Source organism: Cygnus atratus, chromosome 1 (genome assembly GCF_013377495.2).
Source record: "Cygnus atratus isolate AKBS03 ecotype Queensland, Australia chromosome 1, CAtr_DNAZoo_HiC_assembly, whole genome shotgun sequence".
NCBI lineage: Eukaryota > Metazoa > Chordata > Aves > Anseriformes > Anatidae > Cygnus > Cygnus atratus.
Window position 1 is genome coordinate 79,485,339 of NC_066362.1, and position 22,182 is coordinate 79,507,520.

Genomic DNA, 22,182 nt, shown 5'->3' on the forward strand with positions numbered 1-22,182 from the left:
TGCAGAGGCACATGGATGATGTGACTAGGGTCACGCACTTTTTTTGCAGTCTAGTCTCAGCAGACAAGTTGGCTGAGTGGCTCGGGGCTCTCCCACTCCTCGGCGGTCACGGAGCCTGACGGCAAAGCAGCCCCCAGTGCAGCCCCCTCAGCAGAGGCTGCCTCCAGGCCGCCGTGGATGCCACCCACCAAGATGGAGGCCGCCTCTCCTCGGAGGTTCTGTCCCAGGCCGCCCGTTCCTTGTTTACTGACACGGGGCCACCAGCCCCGGCTCCCCAGATCCGCATTTTTTTTTGGGGTGCGGGCAGCTGTTGCCTCCCCCGCGGCACATCCCGGCCCCGAGCCGAGCCCCCCCGGCCGGGGCAGGCGAGGCCGGGCTCGGGGCGCCGCAGGCCGCGAGGGCAGGGCCGCGGGGGGAGGCCCCAGGGGAGGCCGGTGAAGGCTCGGGGAGGGGGGGGAGACCGGGCCCGCTCCGCCTCCGGCTCGCCCGGGAGCCGGCGCCGCGGGTGCCGGGCGGGCCGCGGGAGGCTCCGGGGGGCTTGTTGGTAAGGAGAAGAAAGAAAAAAAAGAAAAAAGTTTCCAGCTGGTGCTTTTGGGAGGAAAGGCGGAAAATGCCAGCGCTGAGCCGGAAAGAAGCGGTAACCACGGGAAGCCCCTTCCCCGTTATGCCGTTCTTCGCGAGCCTCGGCGGGCCGGGCCGGGCAGGGCTGGGGCGCTGCCTCCCCTGCCTCCATCCCTGTCGGCCCGCGGGCGGGGTGAGAGAAGGGTTAAGAAACTTGGCTGAAGAGATGAATGGCGCGGGAGGGAGGGGGAGGGGGAGGAGGAGGAGCCGGGCTGCGCCGCGCGAGGTGGAAGGCGGGGAGGATCGCGGTTGCGGGTTAGGCTTTGAAAGTCAGCCTCGCAGGCATTGCAGCAGAGCCCCGAACCGCGCAGGGGAGCGGCGCCTCACCAGGCTCGGCTCGCCGCGTACGTGCGGGTGGACGGGGGGGAGCGGGGCGGCTCGGCTCGACCCGGTGCCTGCCCGGGTCAGGGTCCCCGCGGAGCCAGGCTCGGCGCTGGGGGAGGCCGGACGCCGCGGCCGTGCGGCGGAGGCAGGGGGGAGGCCGGCGGGCAGCGCTCGGGAGGAGCCGCCGCGGGGCGGGCGGCGCTGCGTGTGCAAGGGTAGGGGGGGAGTGGTGTCCGTGTGTCTGTCCGTGCCGGCGCTGCCGGGCGGCGGCGGGGAGCGAACAATGCCGGGGTGAGCCCCGCGACGGGTGGCCGCGGCGGGGACGGCTTCCGGGGGGGAGCCCCCCTTACGGGGCGAGCTGGAAGTTTTGGGGGAGCCGTGTGTGTTTGTGTGAGCGAGGGGAGGCCGCGGCTTTTACAGCCCGAGCGCTGGCTGGAGGGAGACCTCCAGTGTCGAGGCCGGGGTCGGCGAGGCTCCGCCTGGGGCAGCGCCGAGGCCGGCTCCTGCCTCCTTCCCTTCCCTCTCGGTCCTGCCTCCCCGCCTAGCCCCAGCCCCAGCCCCACCTGCGGGCGCCCCCCGCCCCCTTTCCCCCTGGCCGTCGGTCGGGGCGGCCGCGGGTGCCCCTGAAGATGCAGGCTCATCGCCTCCGCCGCGCCGGCCCCGCGGGGACGTCGCTGTTTCCCTTCTAGACTAAAGGTTACTTTTCCAGGCGTGTTTTCCTGTCCCCGAAGCCCTTTAAAGGTGATTTCTTCCCTCCCCCCCCCCCCCTCCTCTCCCCGCGCCGTCTCCCTGCGGAAGGTGGTGGAGGCGGCTGGTGCTGTGCGAGTGCCGCTCGGTAATTAACTGGGAGCAAAGGGAAGCCTGAGGAGACGCAGGGCAAAAAGAGAGCGTGGGCAAAATGAGGGGCAGCACCGTGCCTCTGCTGCATCGGTTTTGTTCCTTTCTTATGTCTTGTTGTGGATTCCGATCCACAACGTTTTAATTTAAAGGAGAATCGAGCTGAAATGTTTGATGCGTGTTGAAGGTGTTGAAAAAACGGGGGAATTTCTGGCTTTGGCAGTGTGCTGGTGTTAGGAGAGCTGAAGTAGAAGTTGTCCCCTTCTGCATTGTCTTTCTGGAGTCTGGAGACTGTACTGCTCTGCGTTTCGTGTAGGGGCACCTGCCTGTGGTGCCTGAGAGCTCCTTGGCTGATGAGAATTTAACTGAGTCATGGCACGATAAATGTTCAGAGATGTTACAAGGCTTTACTTAACAAAGCGTGCAGATCTAGCCTATAAAGATCCGTAGGGAGGAAAGGTGGGGTATCCCTGAGTGAGTGCTGGAAACCTTTAATAGTCCAACCTGAAGCGCTGCTCGTGGGCCTGGCTGAACACGCTAGAAAGTGACACATTAAGAAGCCGTATGACACAGGCTTTCTGAGCTGGGAGTATTTTGTGGTTTAAATCTGATCTAATGGCATCTGGGTAATTATTGTTGTACGGGCAACTGGAGCGGACGTCTCGGAGAGCAAAAGTTCTCATTCAGAGCTGTGCTTGGGCAGATCTGTGACTGCTGCTGTCTGGGGTATTTGTCTTCCCGAACTTGTGGTTGAGAAGGGCTCTCTTGTTATTTTATCAGCGTTTGTATGGCCAGGGATAGACTACAAGGCAAGACAGACAGTTTTTTGTGAGTTAAATGCATGTGTTCTGTGTGTGTATATATATTAATGTATATATTATGTATATATATTAATACATGTATGTGTGTATATACACGTACACATACACAGCTATAAGTTTTGTTGAGCAGGAAGGAAGAAGTAACAAGTAGTGACTGCATGTTTTAGGCTGAGGTGAAAACTGACCTCCTGTTTGACTGGCCTGCAGTTCTGAGTTATCTGATGAGGGAGATCTGTCAGTGGCTTTAAGATTTTTCTGTATCGTGCATGCACACAATATAAGATGCTGTCAAATGCCAAACCATGCAGGATGGATGTTTTTTAAATAACTAAATTGGACTGTTGTGGTTTTTTTTTTCTCCCCTAGTAGTCTTAGGGTAAAAAAAAATATATAAAAATAAACAGATGAGAATGTGCCCTTCCTCTTTTCTCTCTGTAATTATTTCTTCTAATGCGATAGATAATGCTAAACAAAACTGGAGGGTAAAAATAACAAAAACTTATTATAATCATAGAAACTATCTTGATAAAGAAGTGAACAGATGTTTTTATATCATAAGCTTAAAAAACAGGTGCTTTAAATGTAGGCTGTGTCACCTGCAGCATTTGATAGTCAGCTGTGTTTAGGATGACTCCTGTTACGTAAAAGACATCAAAGATGCATATATTTCTTAAACTGATTCAGTAAAGGTTACAGGACTCAAACACAGATTAGCTTAGTAGTGATCATATGTGCTGATAGGTTTATTTAATGTGGGATTGGTTTAAAATAATTGACCAAGGCTTGCTTTAAAGCTTTATTTTGACTTTTCAAGAGAGAACTTTTTTTTTTCCTCCTGTATTTGAACATTGGCATAAGGTTTCTATAATGCCACCTGTATTATTGTTAGCACTGAGAGCACTGTTAATTTTACTGGTGACAGTGCAGCACATTACTATATTAAAAGATAAACTCTGTTTTGCATTGTGCCGAGCACATGTATAAACTTGCCCAAGGCAAAGCTGGGGAGTTGCATTTCCCACAGTCAGCTGTCTTGCTCAACGGTAGTGGTAGTGCTTGACGCCTCGCTGCAGGAGAAGACTTGAAGACTAATATTTTGTTAATTTTAGAATAGCTCTTACGAACCGGCCTGAACCTCAGAACCAAAATGGCTTGCATTTTTATTCCTGCATGTGAATGTACAGGGATTCCAGGAGGGAGACAGGGAAGAGCATGGGGTTTCCAGCTGAGCACCCGGCGTGGGGGCACCGGCCCCAAGAGTGGTGGGGTGGTGGCTGCCCGGCACCCCTGGGGCTCCGTGATGTGTGAGGTGTGTGGCCGGGTTACAGGTGGTGGATGGGATAAACAGGATGCACATCCCGTGAATGGGAAAAAGGGGTAAATGCTATTTTGGGACAAGAAGAGTGAATTTTAAAGTATAAATCATTACTGCTCAGCAGGGGCTTAATGACAGGCGAGTAAAAAGATAATGCAGGTAGGGAGTGAAGTCTGAACAGGAGGAAAATGTGCAAAAGAATATGCACAAATGGATAAAAATATTAAAAATATGAACTTGACAGTCTGTCTAAATAGCCCTAAACCAAATAAAGAAGAGTAACAGTAATAGCATTTGTGGTTTGCTCTCTCTTCCTGCGAACAGGCCAACATGATACAAACAGTGACTAGCTGTATTGGTCTGCCCACAGCACATATGAGTAACGTATTTAACAAGTGTGTGACATCTTTTGGATATGATGGTGTTCAGATTTTGATAGTTGCATTTGAAAATACTGAATTAGAAAATAATATGCTAAGATTTGCAAGCGATATTTTAAGTGGACATCAGTGATCACATAAACTCTTGAATTTGATAATGGGAAGATTTGTCTCCAGAAAAATGGGAAGAAGAATTCTTTTGCTAAAGATGAATGCATATGTTTTAGTGTTTCTGGATTATTTATTTCAAGTACACTGAGAAATGTGACCAAACCTATATAGCACTTGGAAGAATTAATGTGGTAATTTGTTTGGCTGTTTGTTGCATGTCACTTGACTTAAATGGTTAAAGAAGGAGAACAGAAACTAATATTCCTGTAAACATCTGTGTGGTGCGGAAGGGGAAGAAGCAGTTGCGAGCCATCAGGAGAGTTTGTCCCAAAATAGGATGCAGTCTCTTACTGAAATCGTTCCTGGAACTCATTGCTCCTGTTTAATAATTACCTGTCTGGAGAGAAGTCCTGCTTTCACATATTTCACTTCTAAATATCGCTGTCTCTGGCAGAGAACATTTTTGCTTATAGACGAAATCAGGTTAAAAGCAGAAACTGCATGTCTTCCGTTAGCTGTGGGTTTCTAAGAGGTTTAGTGTAGAAAAGTTGAGCATTGGGAGAATAACTCGCGTGGCACGTTCTCCCTCCTCTCAAGAAGGAAAGCTGTGAGAAGGTGATCATAACAGATCGGGCAGATGCTGGGTGTAAAGTGTTTGAGTTTTGACTGCACCTTCTATTTAAAAACAAAGAAGAGATCGTTTAAGTGGCCTCAGAAAGCACTTAATGAATTTCAGTGCTGAACAGTGCAAGACATATGTCTTTCAGAAAAAAACAGTGTTTTAGTTCCATGTGGCATTAAGCTGATACTGTTGCTCTGATGCTGATTCTTTTACAGTGATCTGTAAGTAATCCACAGCTGCTGGCTTTTTACCTCTTTTACCTGCCCAACCCTCATTGTGAAAATGGTGTTGGAAGGGAAAGGGAAAATACTTCTTTAGTGATGAAGTGAGCTCAGCCTTCTACAGAGGTGAAAATAAATGGTCAGTCCCGTCCCAGGAGATTGTTCTGGTTGCATTTTTAATGCATCACACATCACGTTTTCAGTAACTTATAATTAAGGAAGAGAGAAACAGTCAACCACCAAGGTGCGTAAACCCAAGTATCCAGCTGTTAAGCTTTTGCAAATAAAATACCATTCTAGCAGAGAATTTCTCAAACGTCATTGAAGAAATATGGATTTATTTTTCCCCAGAAATAGCAAATTCTTTTGTTCTTTTCTCTGAACTCTTATAAACATTTTGTAGTCAAAAGGAACAATACAAAAATTGTTCGATGCTGACCTGAAGGAAATCTTGTGTATGCATTGAACCTTGATGGCAATACAGTGGTGTTCTTTCTTGTTTGGTTGGTTTCTCCCTTAGATAGAAATCTGCCTTCTCATGGAAGTAGGAATACTTAAATAAAACCACCTGTCAGTGGTGGAAAACATATTGTCTACATCTATAGTATAGCACAGAACCACTGAAATTAATTATTTTTCTCAAATACATATAATCTTCTCCGATCGCCTTAATTTATTATATAAATTTAAAAGCACAGCTTCCTTCTGCTCCATGGATGTTCTGCTCTTGTCCCTCTTTTCTTTGGTCACAAGAGGCTCCATCATCCAGCTGACCTCCTCTTTCAGTCAGATGGGGCTGGAAAGACTTCTGAATGATGTTTATTGCTGCATTTGTCACTGTATCTCTGTCACTTCTCTCTTTTATTTTGACTGCAATGGTAATTTAATCTCTTTTCTTTCCTACTTGAATATGAATGTTGAGGCTTGCTGTTGTTCTGTGGTGCAAATTGGCTTATTTTATGATGTATTTAGGGGAAGGATCTGAAATAGTCTCTGCATGTAGTATTTCAGGGTATTTACTTGTTTTTCAGCATAGCGGATCCACTGCTTTTGTTGGATCTTGATGTTAGCAGTAGCCCAGTGTGCTTCTGTTTCACTGAGATCTTTGAATAGGACCTGAATTTGACCTGAGATCTTCGAATAGGTCGTCTTTAGATGATGAGCCTTCTGTCAACACCTGTATCTCTTTTCCCAGGTAGTACATTACAGTAGTCAGAGTTAGATGTTTTCTCTGAACTGACTTTAGCCCAAATGGCTTTGCAGAAGGGGGCAATGCTATAAGCTGCCTGCAAAGCACACATTTTTCCCCTCTACCTCACTGCCCCAGTAGCTATCCTTGGAGTCCTCCATGCTATAGAGAAATTCTGTGTTTAACAAGCTCTTGTTTGTAGGCTTTGTGAGAACAGAGGATAAAAGTGAGGGAAGGAGGAGGGGAACCCTACCTGTGCGAAACGAGAGAAGGGCTAAATTCAGCAAAACCAGAGGGTTTTTTTAATTATTATTATTATAGTTAAATTTGTTTATGCATAATAAACTTGCTGCTTAGGGTGGTAACTTGGAAACTGAGGAGTTAACATCAGCATTATTCTTGTGACAAGCCCTGTTACTAAAGGTTAAGTAGTACAAATAACAATGACCTGCACTACCTGTAAGTTTGCATCTTTTAGCACAAGTTAGAAATAGTAGAGAAGCGCTGAGAACAACTTTTAAAGTGGTTCTTGCGATGGATAACATGTTCTAAGTATACCGTTCTACGCTATTTAATTCCTGAATATCTCAAAACAAGTATTTTCATTTCTATTGGTTTGTTTTTTCTAATTATTTTGGGGGCGTTCTACTCACCAATTATACTATGGTCTCATCTTTTTCTTGTATATATTAAAGGGCTCTTAAAAATATGACTGAGATTCATAGGTGTGAGTCTGAAGTGTTAAGTGGTATTTCCTACATAGGAAGGAGGGCTTTCATGTCACAGCTGTTTTTCAAATAAAATGAAGAAAAATAGGACTGTGGCTTTGAATCAAAGCTGAACATGGACTTTGTTCTTGCAGAAATGCTCTCCGGTTATCTAGACAATACAAGTATAGGCAATGCAAGTTATTTGTAATTGATTTACAAATGGTTCTATTTGGAAAACTTTGGTTTCTGATGTTTGGAGCTACATTTTTATTTTGAAGTAGAAACATTCAAAATAAAACATCCCTTCTTGTTACACTAATAATGAAAAGGTAGACATAGATTGGAAGAGGAGAAATTGGTATGCAGATTTTCATAGGGTAATTTTTGTTCCTTCTTTCAGGTGAAGCATAGAATTGCTGAGGAAGAAAATTAATGCATCCTTGGACTCATAAAGGAAGAGCCTTCCTGATGGGACCACTTTCAAGGTAAATGATTTGTTTCAATTGTTTCCTTTGTTTCTTCAATTTTGGGTTTCTTCTTTGTCTTGCCAAATCTGTCATATAACTTTCTGCCCTGTACGAGTCTTTTAAGATTACAGTATGTTTTAAAACAGTAGATTTTCAAGATAATCCCTCTCTTTTAATGTCAGACTTCCTTTTTTTGAAGTGTGTGCTGATTAAAGACAGTATTTTTGGTAATGTTTGAATGCTTTATATGGAATTTGCTGGTAAGTTCTGAAGATTTAGCCTACTTGTTTGGGAGGTAATTGCTAAATAGAGAAGAACCTGATTTGCTTGTAATTTCAGAGTGAAAGAGAAGATTAAATAAAACTTGTGTTACAATCTTCTATTTTTTTAAAATAAAACAGATTGAAGTTGAGCTTCTGTGGCAAGGGACTGTCACAGTAAAATCATTATTAGATATTACATTACAATGGCTTGCAGACATTAACACCACTGTCATTTTGTTTGTATGTGCTCCCTTGGTTCCCATTTTCTAAATCCTATTTTTCTCTGATGCTAGGGAATAATTCCCCAAGTGTTGTCCAGTGATTGCTTATGTATATGTACTTTGGTTTGTGAGTAATTTTATTCACTTGAGTAGCCCCGCTGTACTCAGTGGGCCTTACATGCATGCCTAAGAACTTGAGAATGCTGATGAGCATAAAGAATACAATTTGGGCATGTAATGGTTGACAGACAGTTGTTGTTTTGTTTCTGGTCTCTCTTAGGACTCATTTGTGTTGCCTCCAGTGGCAACTTTTGGGAGCATTAGTAGGGAAGGCCTAGAACGCTGGAGGCAGTCATATCAAATCCTAGCCTGAAAAATTTCTAGCATACCCACTGTAACTACACAACATATATAGCATATTCTTTCTTTCATAAATGTGGTGTTTAACTTCATTTTGAGTATAGAATTGGTTGATGTACTGCAGGTTAAGCATCTGAAATAGTTGAATATAGTGAAATCATCAGAAAATGTTTGTGCTTTTTTAAATTGCGGAGCAGCTCTGGATTTATCAAAAAGCAGTGTTTTGGAAATAAAGGTAAATCAAAATGAGGGATCCATTTCTTTTTCTGTGATGCTTCCTGTTTGACTCAAAAAAAAAAAAAAGTCTAACACTGCTGTAGTGCTTAGTTGTCTGAGCAATTGTATTTACAGGCAAGTTAATTGCATTATTTGCTGATCTCAGAACTGGTAAGGTAGACACTTGAAATTAGAACAAAATTAATAGTTATTTACAACTTCACAGTAGTTGTGGTCAGCAAGAGATAGGGTTTCTTAAACAACCCTGAGAGTACTTAATAGACAGTGGCTTTTGTGGCAACAATGCTGTTGAAATGTTTCACGTCTTCAAAAATAGCTAAGTAACTGAAAGCTTTGTCTCAAATTGTTACCTGTGTTTAAAAGTCATTCTATTCAGAGTTGCAAAAATTTATGCCGTCTGTGAATTAGGGTCTTGCACTGTGTGTATCAGCTTGTCAGTACGGTGGTTAAGCTAAAGATTTGAGGAAAATGTTTGTTAGTGCATAGGTGTCTGGTAATTTTGGCAGAGATGGCATTCCTTTCTCTGTTTCTAATCAGCATTATGCTGTAGAATACCTGTCTTGGTATGCAACTTTGGATTGCATGGCATTGTAAATAGTTTTAACATGGAGCACAGTAGTTTTCTTGATTACAGATTTTTTTTTTTTTTTAAGTCAGAATTCTAGGCCACTTGGATTCCTGCAGAAAAGTACAGCTTTGCAAACATAACTGTTGGTCTGGCTGGGGCTGCGTAACTTACAGGAGGGGAAGGCAGTCATGTTGTCTAAATCTGAGCATACATCAAAGAAAAGTCTGCAGCATTGAGCTAAAATTCATAAACTATGTTCAAGTTTATGCAGATATACCATTTTTACATGAAAGTTCAAAAGATGCAAGTCACAAAAAGATACAGATGAAGATTAAAAACTTGGAGTAATTATAACTATGTCAAAAGAACATGGTGGTGACTCAGTGTGAGTGAGGCTGGCAGAGGCAGCCCTTAATTGAAGAAGAATTGGTCACTGTAAACTGATTGCATTTTATTTTTAATGATAGGTTTCAGAGAACAGCAAATGAGTGTAGTGTGATCTTGACTGATAGCATGCTTTTTCCTTGTTGGGTAAAAAAATAGAAATAATGAAAGCCTGAGGATATGGATTTGCAAACAAAACTTTCACTCTTCTTTCCTTTCCCCTCTAAAGAGGAAAAGAAGGACTTCATGGAAGTGAAAAGAACTGTGCTTTTGCTGCAAAGCATTTGGGTGTGTTTTGTCTTTGGGAATTAATGTAGGTGGTGCTTCTGTTGTGTCAATCTAGAAAATCTGGTAAAGGGATGGGTAACGTGCAGGGTGGAGATGTCCCTCATTCTCCCAGTGGCTTGGCATTTAATATTTTACAGCAAACTTTTTAGTTTAACATATTTGAACTTGTACTAGATAGGGTTAATAGGCTAGAACAAAAGGTCAAAGCATGAGGCATTAGGCTTAATTAAGGGAGAGCAGGAGTGACAGGAGTATGTGACAGTTAAATGGGTTTCTCACAGACTAATGTCTGTTACAGTGCAACCATGCCTCAACTTAAGTGGGTTATTTTGTGCAAAGGGCAGCAGTGATTAGCAGTTTGACATGCCAGACATTTCTGGCCAATCCCATCTGTTTTAGAGGTTAAAAAAGCACACCTTTATGAGCTGATAGATTGATTTGTGTGCCCGTTTGGTAAAGATTACAAGTCCAAGGCCAGTGCTGTAAATGCCAGTTATAGAATATTGTACTTTCTTAGTTGCTCTTTGTTTAAACTGTCAACTGTTTTGTAATGGGGATAACAGCTATAAAAGTGACTGTACAATATGAAAAATGTGACAAGGATTCTGAAGCAAGTGTTTTTGAACCAGAAAGGTCTGGGTGGAAAGTTTCCTCATCAGGTCTGTTTTGAATTTTGGCCCGTGAGCCTTGGCTGTTCTGTGATGCTGTGCTTGGAAGGGGAATCTGTCTTCGTGTGCTCCTACCAAAAGTTTGCAGCTTTTCTTTATGACCGTCACTTTTAATGTATTTGTCCTGAAGTTACCTGCCTCAGTGCTAACAGTTTTTCAGTTCTTAGCACGGTTGGATTGAAGAGAAATTCAGTACTTAAAAGGATTCAGTGTTTATACCTGACTTCATTACATTCTATGTTTCCTTCCTATTCCATTACTTAACTGGAATGATACATGCATATTTTTCTTGGATTTTCTTTTGTAGCTATTATTCTCTGGATAGTTTTTCTTTTTATTGTAACATGAGGTTGCCTTAAGCCCAGAATAAAATAGGTAGCACATTAAGTCTTGACTGTGTTTCCTGTCATCTTTATGACTTTGTAAAGTCAAAGTTACATTACTATTAATATGAGACTATTAATAAATCGTTGATGTAATAAAACTGTTTTTGATAATGTTCAAGGTTCATACATAGGATAATCACCTTCAACTATTTTAAAATCAAGTAGAGGTCAGACTGTGTTGTAAGATACTGACTTTGGCCCAAATGATATCTGATAGCTTCATGACCAATGACAGTCTTCCTCATTTGAAAGAAAAGTGATTTTGAATTAAATTGTTAACTAAAAGTGTGCTTTATGGTAACATGCTGATTAACTTTTGATTCTGTGAAAAGCAGTGACACATGTGCTTACTTGTTTTTAAGGACTAAAGATTTCGTATTTAAAAGCTATTAAGCTTTCCCTATTCTCTATTTCCTGTCCATTCAAGCAGTGACACTTTCTGCTAAATACAATTGAGAAATAAAGCTGCATGAAATTAACATTAGACACCTTACATTTAACATTCCAACGTTAACTTTAAAAGTGACACCTGTCTAAAATTTCATATTTTTGTACTTGCAAACATGATTTTATTTCACTCAGTTTAGTATCTTCAACTCTTTTAATGATTCTATATGCATATTCTAAAGACTGCTCCACACACCTAAACTATACTTTTACTGTAACAGCTGTGGCCTGTTCATGAAGAGATTTTCTGATTCATGACGTAAGAACAGCTTGTCTTCACCTCATCTAGCTTTGTAAAAGCCACCTTATTTTTTTCTTTTTTTTTATCTTGTGAAAGTCTCTTCCCCTATTTCTCTTTGGAAAGCCTAGAAATATTTTCAGTGTCCTTTAGGATGAGTAAGGCATCATCATTATCTTGCAGTTTATTTAGCAACATGGAGCCGGAATGGGCATATGCAGCATCATGTTCTCTATGGAATAATATCTATTTAAATGATTTGGATCTAATACATATTTAGAAAAAAGCATCTTGCCCTTCTCTGTGGGGAGAGAAGGTGAACAAGCATAAATTTTATAATGCTCATTGCTTCTCTTGCACTAAATCATACTTAAATTGCAGAAGGTTGTTGGCTTGAGAGTTGTGTAAAAAGTGCTTGGCTAGTAAAGTGAGGGTGCAGGGAGATTTATCTAATTTAATACTAAGAAAATATCAGCTGTAGTGTGTTGATGCGTGATTGCTTAAATCCAGAAGCTGTAATTCAGACTTCTGTATATGCATATTTGTAATATTTTCATGTTTATAACACAAAATATAATCCTGAAACTACCTATTAGTGCAGTGTGCATGCATACTATATTTTGGCTAATTGGATTGCTATTGATCATACCTGAGCCATTATCTAATATCTTGGGAATGGGGTGGATGCTGTGTATGCTCTTTTGCTCTTTCAGGGCAGAAGGTACTTTATCAAGTTTCTTGCAGTGGTCATTATTAAAATCTTTATAGTTGCTGCAATTTGTGTAATTAGCATTTCCTGCTCTAAGTGGAGCACAAATTCAGTGAGAGGTTTTCAGGTAACATGATAAAAAAATCTATTTGAGACTACAAGGCAAGATACTTTTTTCCCCATATCTTAAGGCTAGAGTCTAGTTTTGTTGATGAGAGTTAAAGTGATATTTATTGGGCTTGGGCTTCTCTCAGTCTGCTCAATTCGTGAAGTACGGTGACATGAAATCAGTATGGTGGCTTCCCTTCTACCATTCCATTTTTCATTCCTAGATGAATTTGTGCAAAACGATTCAGTTCGGTGTTACTGAATATAACAGTGCGCTATAGCAAATATTCTGTAATTGTCAGTGAATTTGCTGCTTTTGAACATGGCATCTTTGTATTGTGCGTTTCAGTTAGGATATAAAATATTTGCATAAAATATTCATGCTGCTTGATTGGCCAGTAGATATTAAAAGCAACTCGGAACTGTCTATCGTTTTCAACTTTGAATAGTCTTTAAAAAAAAAAAAAAAGTTCCCAGTCTTAGGTGGACAAAGAGGACTTTGCTTTTTATTTTATTTTTCTCCTCTCCATGTAATTGATGAAATGGCAAAGGCAAGCACTTGGTTTGTATCCCTGACCTTTCCATGCTGGTTAGGAAGGATGCTGTGCCATGTTCATGTGAACTGACCTGCTGTAGATTTCTCCTTATTTCAGACTTTCATACTCTTTGACCTTGTAGTCGTTGACTTTGATCTGGAACAATTTCAAAGTCATGTAAATGAATGTAATTAAGGTATTGCTTATCATCTTGGAGAGTTCACAGAGAGGCTTATTGGCTAGAAAGGTTTGTTTACTTAATATGGAAGGTTAATATAAGGTTAAGTTTTGCTGTGTAAAGTGGCTTCATAATGTTTTTATTTAGCAGCTGAAGAAAATAGTGCTTGAAAAGCCAAATAATAGTTTTATCTGACCTCCATATGTCTTCTGTAGCTTGCATTATTGGGAAAATTTATCTTCATTGCGTGTTATTATTGCAGTCTTCTTTTCTCCTCCTCCTACAAAGGGAACCTCACACACTTATTTGTCAGCTCTTATGTAGGAAAGGAACTACATTAAAGAAGGGACTGCAAAAATATTTGACAATAATTGCTGTAAGTAGTCCACCCACTTCCACTTAAGTCTTTTATTCCCGCTCCCCCTTTTTGCAAGAATGGGATTTATATTTTGTTCTTCAGTAACTTATCTTGTTTTTATTTTTACTGCTGCCACAATAAGGTGAAAAAGCAGTATAGAGCAGCAGAGAAGAACATCGTTTCTGCTTTCTGCCTTCTGCTCAGGCAGTAGAGAGAACGGGGCTTAAATCTCTGTGTTCTTGTCTGTATTCCTCAGCTTAATTTGAACAGAGTTGCTTTGCTTATCACTTAAGAAAATAACATTTGCTTGAGTGTTGGTTTTTTTTCCACTCTCTTTAGAAAATTTGTAGTTATCAGAAAGGTAATCACATGGCAAGTGTCAATTAGGAAACTCTTTTCCCATACTTTTTCTGATCCCGTGCTCATGGCCATTTTTCTAAAAATGTACTTCCCAGCTGGAAAAGCATACATCCGTGGTGGGTAATGGTGTGCAAGCAAGTGTGTTCTGCCAGACCTGTACTGGGCTGATTTCAGTGAGGATGTACAAAGCTACATGAAGCTTGGAAACGCCTCTTTCTGCACAGCTCTTTCTGGAATCATTTAGACAGCAAGGTTGCTGGCTTGTTTGCCTTATTTTGTAGAGTACTTGCTTTTATAATTTCTTCTTTGTGTGGCAAAAATAGTAGGCTACTTGCTGTGGAGGTAGCTAACTTTCTTCTGCTTACTAGAATATTATGTGCTAAATAAATTATGCAGCAATGAGAACTAATATCCTTGAAAGGCTGATTAATGCAATGAAAGTCTTATGTGACTATTTCTAGCTTCTGGGGATGCTGTATAACTCCTGCCCAAGAGCTTTCTTTCTTTCTGTCTCCTCCCCCCCCCCTTTTTTTTTAATGAAGGTTCAGGTTCTGATCCTTGCTTCCCAAACGTGCAACTAGGATAATAGCTTGATTTTTTTTTTTTTCTTCCTCTAATTCATAATAACAATCATAACTGGATGAGATCTAAAAGTGCTTTCAGAACACAAATAAGCAAAAATCTCTCATCTTCCTTTTCCCATGTACAGAAGGTAACGTTCAAAATCATAATATAACAATCTGAATGTGGAGAGGGGAAAAGGAGCACAACAAGTAAGTGTGAATTACTTAACCTTTTTAAGTTAGATGGTATTGTGCTGTTGACTTCAGTAAGGCCAATATTTCACTTTAATTCTAGAGCTTCCTGAATAATGAACAAGAGGTATATGGTTATGGGGAAGAAAGGCAAAAACAGCTGAAAAATGTCCTTTATCTGTTACTTTAGGTCCTATTTATGAAAGATAAGGGAAGAATCCATGCACTTTTGTTGCTCTTTTTTGCTTAGCTAACATACTAAGAGCAAATCTGATCCTAACTTCTTAACAGTGGCCATGTGAGAGTGCAAAATGTCTTGAAGAAAAGGTTGTCTTTGCCTGGTGGTTAAGGTGATTTCTCAATTGTCAGTCCTGGTCCTCTCAATTTGTTGGTGTTTTATTCTCTGCTACCTTAAGTTTTATCCTGCTACAAATAAATGAAGAAAGAACATGAATAAACTGTGCTGATATCATACTGTAACCTCTTTGCACTCCCTGACATAGGCTTAACTGTAGAGGTGAAGAGATAACAAGGTTGCACAGAATCACATTTGCTGTTTACTGAACTCTGGTTTGGCTTTGGATTGCAACATCAGACGTGCAAGCTTAGTGTCTCTTTTTTAATATAGGTCTTCAACATATCTGTCTTAAGCTCTTGTTCACCAACTCTTTTTTTTTCTTTTGCTAGAATTTTTCACATGGTTAAGACTATCTTAGTATGCATGTGACCATGGACTGCTTTTTGATCTGAAACAGTCAGTTTCCCAAACTTTATAGTTTAGACTCAAAATATTGTCATTAATTGTTTTCTACTGTGATTTTTTTTGAATTCAAAAAGGATGTATTCACTGTGCTTTTCAGACTTTCCAGCGACACCTGATTTTCATTTTTGCATCACCCAGCTCTGGTTTTGTTTTCCAAGTGTTTTAATGTGCAATGGAGATGAACAGTATTCAGACATCACTTTTGTGGTGTTTTGGTTTACAATCCTATATATATAGTTCCTATACTGAAGTTTTCAGACCCTCGTCTAGGCAAATACTACCTATATTTTTGCCTTTGCAAAACTAAACTTAGGCATGAAAGCAGCTTTTAAAATATTACTTGTGCAGATGATAACAATATTTCTGTGGTTCTTACCTTATGACTTTTTTTGTTACTTTTTGAGGAAAATTGTGTGTGCCTCATGAGGCGACAGGAGAACAGAAAAAATCAAATTTCCCCTTCTTATGGTCTTTTGGGATATCATAGGGCATTGCTGTTCTACTACTTAAATAGATTTAGAGCCTCAGATATCCATTACTCTGGATAATGGATTGTATGAATTTAACGTATATAACCAGCATCCTGGTCTCCTTTTTCTGTCCTTACATCATTGTACAGGAGGTAAAGTTGAGTCATGGGCAATAAACACTTGTAGACCTGCCATCTGATCTAATTCTTATTAGTTTACTGCTTGATGCTGTGGCTGGTGGACTTTGCCAAGTGTATCCATGATGGTACTACTGACCCTGGTTACTCGCTCCATTCCTTTATGGAAGAGTCTCCTCCCTGTAGCAGGATGGCAGAATTGTGAGTGCTGTCATCTCCTCACCTGTTGCTAGTCCTTGTTCAGCAAAGAGAGTAGCTTAAAAATGGAGATGTTCCGTGTGGAGCATACAGTGTATTTCTGTGGTAACTCACCCCTCTCATTTGCAGAGCATCTGCAGGAGCCTGAGAACTCTACTGAGATGTCCTAGCATGTCCCAGATTGTTGAAAGAATGGTGGTTGTTTAAATAATTCATAAAAGTAACACAAAACACTCAAATATGCCTGAATGTTGCAGTTATTGTGCTTCAGTATCAAAGGTATAGAAAGGAGAAAGACTATCAGAAGGGCATGTGACAGCATGTATGCTAGAGCTGGTGATGCTGGGAGCATTGCATACTCTTAAAACTGGGAGGGAAGTAGTGGATGAGGCTTGTTTTTCAGTTTGTGAACGCCTGGTGATGAAGCTTGTAACAAGAGGCTAGGCTTCTGGTTGCTTGAGTTTTTTTAATCCTAATTTAGAGTCTGTATTTAAGACCTATCAAATGACTTCATACATTCTCATTAGAAAGAATTAGGGTAGACGTCTACCTTGTGACATATTTGAAGCAAAGTTGAAGCTTACGTGTAGAAACTTCAGGAAAAAATGTAATGATAGAAGTCCTGAGGGCATAAGTCATGATAATTTTGCATGCTTTTATATACTTCTGAGGAGCGAAAGCCTTGCACTTTCTGGGTAAAACAGATTTCACCTGATTGATCAAATGCGAAATGCATATGTTGGAAAGCTTCTTGTGATTTGTATGGCTAATACAATGGTCTTCAGATATAACTAAAAATGAGTTGGAGAAACAAATACATGCTTAACTTTCAGCCTGCATATCAATTAATGTAGGGGCAGATATTTCTGATTTTTCTCTTTTGATTCAATTGCTAGACCACAGAAATAAGTATGTAAATATAAACACAATTCATAAGCTGACTTCTGATATGTCTGTTCCAAAAGTGTATTCTTGCATTTATTTTTTTTTCCAAGCAATTCACTTAAGAGATGTAGAAATACTTGTTAATTACTCAAATGAGATCACAGAGGAGGAGAAAAAAGGTATATTTTTTGGATGCTTTTATTAGCTCTTCTTTGTTACCTTGTGTGTGCTATTTAGTCGTTTCAGTTTGCTCATGTGTAATGTACATAAAACGTTTTCTTCTGAAATGCATGAGTGATTTATGTTGAGTTGTTCAGTGACTAAGCACAACTAGGAGGCTTGTCTTCCATTGGATGTGACTAACACTGAATATTTTGATACTTCTTGTGGTTTGTGGGCATTGTTTTCTCTCAGATTACAAACTGTTTCCCTGCTGTTGGGACTACATGCGTAAGTAATATGTTTGAACTAATCTCAGCTGCATTTTAGGAGTTATTGAAGGACTTTGGGTTTAAGTTGCACTTGAAAAAAAAAATTAAATATTCTTATCTCAGTGGCTCTAACTAGAGTAGAAAACATTTTTTGTTGTTGTTATTTAAAAATTACAGCAATAATAACAGCAACAAAATAAGTCTTTTTGTGCCTGAGGGTTTATACCCACTTATATATACCCCTACCATTGAGTAATTGAGAGAGAAATGTGCTAATCTGTTTTAATATATTCTGTAACAATCATTTTCAGGCATAGTGATGGAGCAAATGAGTTAGAAGCAATGGTGTGAGGAGAAGTTTGGCCTGCCTTGATTGTTTAGAGAGAAGGAAGATACCTGAGCTTTTCTAATCAAAAGACAGAGCCTAAGAATGCAGTGGAGGTGTTGAGACTTGCTGGTCCTGAATACTTAGGACTTGGACTCTGCTACTTACGTCACTGGAACCACTGGTTGGAGAACTAAGGATATTGCCAAAACTTTGCACGCTAACTTTTATGTGACTTGTTTAATTCTGTGGGTGAAGGGGAGGAATTGTTCATAAAGTAATCTGTTGGTTAACAGTGCATGGATGATGGAGTTTTAAATAATCCCTTTGGACTAGGTTGAGTAACCTTTGATCTTAGAAATTGTTAAACAATTTAGAGGAAGGAGCAATGATGTGGAGGTGAAGAGCAATGATGTGAATTGACCGTAGAATTTGCAGACTATTCTACCCTCCGCACTGCTGCTTTTTTTTGTACTCTGTTGATATGATCATTGTAATAATAATCTTACAGTATATTTTTATAAAATGTTATATCATGTGCTGGAACTGCCCTGAGACTGATGGTCCAGGGCATGAACAAAATAGAAAAATATCAAAATGCAATGTGTCACAGAAAATATTTTTCTGTCTAGAACTATTACATGAAAGAACAGTTTTGTGTTTGCCTCCCAGCTCTGGAGAGGGACTTTGTCTATCAGTGGCTGCTTGGGTTCTGGTCTGTAGATAGCGCACACTGGTTAGCTGATATAAAATAGCTGGTTTAAGTCCTCTTCTCCACCCCCCAGCCAACCCCATCGTTTTTCCAGCTGTTTGCAAGTGAAATGGGAAGAGCTGATGTAGTCTAAGGGAAATTAATTCTTCCTTTCTTGGAATCTTGGAATTTCTTGACATTGTCATCTCTGGATGTCTGAATTCTCTGCGTCCTTTCAGAAGATGTGTGTGTGTTCTATATACAGGCTTTCAGGTTCAGGACCTTTCTAAATAAATAGACCGTGGCTTAAAAACGTACCTTTCATGAGCTGTATCAGGCATAGCTAAAGCTGTGGGAGTTGAAATACATCTAGTAAAGAGAAAACAGCCAGAAGGTTTAGTTACATGTGTATACAGTGAAGCCTGTGGTGGGTTTATTCCATTACAGGGCTGCTATCAAGCTCAGGCTGGCTACCTCGTGAATGAAGGCAGGTATGCTTATGTATTCTTTCTGTAAAAGTGTGGGAACAGTGCTGACTTTTTTTTCTTATTTTAAGCCTTCTAACACTCAATCGGATGACTATGTGTCACCTACTGTGATAGAAAATACATATAATGTCGTGCGTGCTGCAGGAAGTTATGGGTCTTGGCCTGTAAGTGCTGTGCCCTGTTCTTGTATACAAGGCTTACTCTTCAATCTTTTTTTTCTTTTCTTTTTCTTTTTTTCCTTTCTGTTCTGATTGTGCAAGTGTGCTATGCAAACCTGACTTCTATATCATTGCTGCTTTTGGTAGTGGAATATACAGGCTCCATGGGTATATCTGGGCAGAGGGAGGCTGGAAGAAGTATGGACAGCAAAAAGTACCCAGAGCTGAGTTTAAAAATTAACCTAGGAAGGACATTCTATAAATAGATTACAACATATGAACATGTACCTGTGAGAAAGATGATGTAAAAGGTTTTGGTCCTAAAAGAGACTTTTTAAAGAGATAGCTGTATGCATCTCTTTCAGCGTGTAAAATTAGACATTTGTGATGCTTTAAAATATTTATTCCCTATTCTGAGGGAAATCTGTCTTTGTTTGCTTTTGCTGCTTCCTGTTCCTATTGTAAACCTTGACTTTGAGTATGAGAGAACATCAGACTAAAGTGGAAGTCGTAAATTTTAGGGAAATAGCCCTACCGCCCCCTGAAAGCTGTCTTCTTTATTTGGAGGTAGGGATCAAGGTTGTGACTGAACAGTTAAATCTAAGTTAGCACATTTTACAAAAAAAAAAAAAAAAAAAAAAATTGTTATTTTAGTTATTCCTGTTAAGAGCTATATAGTAGTAAATATGCCTTTTGCAAGAAGAACAGTCTGTCCTTTAAGTGTGCTGATTTCAGGGGAGCTTAGCTCAAAAATCAGTGAAGCTGTAGCATCTCCTGTGAGTTGGTGGTTTGATTATTGTAGTTTCATTTGCTGGAACGAGTAGATTATATCCAAGGAAAAAGTGATTCTCCTTCCTTATCCACTCCAAAGGTTTAACTATGTTTTTTGTTTCGTATGATAATGATTGTTTTGTATTACAGGTATGCAGAAACTGTAGCTGGAAGTAGAACTCCACAGCATTCTGGAGTGTAAAACACAGGCATATGCTAAGGGGAAGAATGGGGCTACTGTAACTTTACAGGTGTGGGACTAAAACACGGGGACTTAAGTTGGACTGAGCATCCATTAGGTAGTTCTGTGGCAATGGTATACCCCTGCCCAGACTGCCACAGTCTCAGGCCAGCATTCCCAGGTGATCATTCAGTCTAGAACTGTCAAAACACAGATTCTAACTGTGTGGAGGCATTATTTAATGGGTGTAGTAGAACAGGTGGGATTCAAAGTGGGTATCAATGAGGGTTGTCTAACCAATTTTCATTTTGAACCATTGTCATCAAATAATGTGAGTTTTTTTTCATATACAGCAGGTTGACGTTGTATATGAGGGAAAAGCTTAGACATACTCACCTCATTAGGTATGGAAATACAGGAGAGCTGTAAGAGTGAAGCATTACCTGTAAAGACCAAATACATAGATTGATACTCAAGCCAGGTTTCACTGAAAAGGAAGTCCTCTCTTCTGCCCATCAGTCTTTGCACTTCGCTAGTACAGCCGCAGACAATGGTATTAACCTGCTGGAAGCAGTTTAAGGAGATGCAATTATTTGTCCTGTTAAAAAATAAAAACATATCTGCTGTGTTAGTTACTTGAGCCAGCTTATTGCAGGATCAGGAAAGAGTGTTTTTATTGATTAAAGAGTTGGGGGGAAATGGAGGATGTGATATGTAGTGAGAAGTTTCTGCAAGAGTAAAAGTAAGGGAAAGTGGGAGACTGGGAATGATTGTTGTTATTTATTTTTAATCGCCTCCCCGTCATCTCATGTAGGCCTACCTGAACCTATTGACAGATAACCAAGAACAGCAGCAAGAGGTAGATAAAGAAAACGTGAGCTTACGTATGTTAGGAGATTCTCTGAGCAAGAATAGTCGTTCATTGCAAGAAGCTGTATCAGTGTTCAAAGCTTCTTATTATTCTCCTCTTTTTGTCTTCCTTTTCTAATTTTATATTTTATTTTAGCACTTCTTCAAAATAAAGAGAAAAAGGATATTTGGGTACATCAGACAATGATGTTTGGGAGTCAGGCTTATGAGATTCTACTCTAGTTTTCCTAAAGGAAATTTTTGTTAAATCAGAAGTCTGTCTCATGTAACATCCTTTCAGTGTAGAATGCAGATCTGTACTATGGTTAATAAATGACTACTCTAGCCTCATACTGTATGGAAAGGCACAGGTTATCAGAGTAAATTCTGAATGCGTTGGACAATCTGTACTAATTTAAACAAAATTGAATTTACAAAGACCACTCATTTCCCTTAAGTTTTGTAATAACAGAAAAAGAGGACAGGCTTGAAGTTATTTACAAGTGTTTTTTTGTTTTGTTTTGTTTGTTTTTAAAGGCTTACTTATGAAATTGCCAAAGCAGGTCTAGTTTCACAACTTTGGGGTTCATGAGACTTTTCTGATCCAGGAACATAAAAACATTCTTAGGTAATAGCCAAATTGAATAAACATTGAGATGACAAAAATGGAAACATGTTTTGTACTTTACCACTTCTTAGGTTTTGGAGCTTTTTAGTAACTTCTACTAATTTTTAAGTGTATAAATTTATTTAAGAGCTTAGAAATACGCTATTTTAGCTAAAGTAAAAAAAATCAGTGAGATATGACAAAAACAGGCAATATCTGTTTTTAAGTAATTATTAAAATGCTCACTGTAGAATGTATTTATTAAATTTATCTACAAATGCTGATAGCACATTTAGTGAAATATAGTCTGAGGTACTGTTTTGTTTTTAACCTATTAACATATTATTAACAGCTTATTATAATGCTTGTTCTGAAAGTAAGATAAATATCCCTTAAATACTGCTGTTTTCTGAGTGTTTGTGGTATAGTAACATCACTTGCAGTAGCAGGAGAGAGATGGGGGTAGGAGTTCAGGTGTTAGGTCGTGCTAAATAAAGCTATGTGCAGAAATGGGCATTTCCTAAGATGTGCATTGTGAAGGGAGAT

The 22,182-nt window shown here is 40.1% G+C and overlaps 1 protein-coding gene across 18 annotated transcripts in view; it reads left to right on the forward strand.

Moving 5' to 3' along the window:
* The first annotated feature begins 456 nt into the window (after positions 1-456).
* NRIP1 (nuclear receptor interacting protein 1) overlaps positions 457-22,182 on the forward strand; it is a 76,872-nt gene continuing 55,146 nt past the window's right edge. Inside the window, exons 1-2 of one of the 18 annotated variants that reach the window (XM_035540249.2) lie at positions 457-637; positions 7,552-7,636. The gene's annotated coding sequence lies outside the window, so the exon portion shown is untranslated. Of the gene's footprint in view, positions 755-783; positions 966-1,146; positions 1,687-7,551; positions 7,637-22,182 lie in introns of those variants that run through there. The other 17 variants (XM_050708031.1, XM_035540256.2, XM_050708052.1 and 14 more) reach the window with 17 other exon arrangements.